The sequence below is a fragment of the Arachis ipaensis genome, chromosome B06 (assembly GCF_000816755.2).
Source record: "Arachis ipaensis cultivar K30076 chromosome B06, Araip1.1, whole genome shotgun sequence".
NCBI lineage: Eukaryota > Viridiplantae > Streptophyta > Magnoliopsida > Fabales > Fabaceae > Arachis > Arachis ipaensis.
Window position 1 is genome coordinate 86,562,208 of NC_029790.2, and position 562 is coordinate 86,562,769.

Genomic DNA, 562 nt, shown 5'->3' on the forward strand with positions numbered 1-562 from the left:
TAGCAGCTAACGAATGTTGATACATATACGACACAAATTTGAAACATATTTTAAAAGGATTAATAGTAAAAATAATCATAAAAAATTATCTAAACATCAACATAATTTCGAAAGATCGTCATAGGCATCAAATAATTAGTTTCTGAAAGATAAATCATTAGTTGGATAGATTTCTCTGTCAATTAAATAATAAAAAATGTTGTAAATCATTTTATAATAAAATCTCAAGAGTAATTTAAGATACTTGGTCTTTTAAGAACTAATAAATTAATCCAGATGTGATATTTCAAAAATCATTTTATTCATTACTATTTCAGAAGGACGTGAATTTGAGTTCTTTTTGTCATATGGTTGCTCAGAATAAGTAGTATGATGATAATTTAGTTGATCATATCTTAAATAATTTGTTATTGTTATTATATATATATTATTCGATTAAAGAGTTAATATAATAAAATTTTTAATTAAATTTATTAAAAATTTATTATTATAATAATAATCATAATAAAAAATAAATTTTTTTATAATTTAATATAAATTATTTTTTATTATAATATAAAAT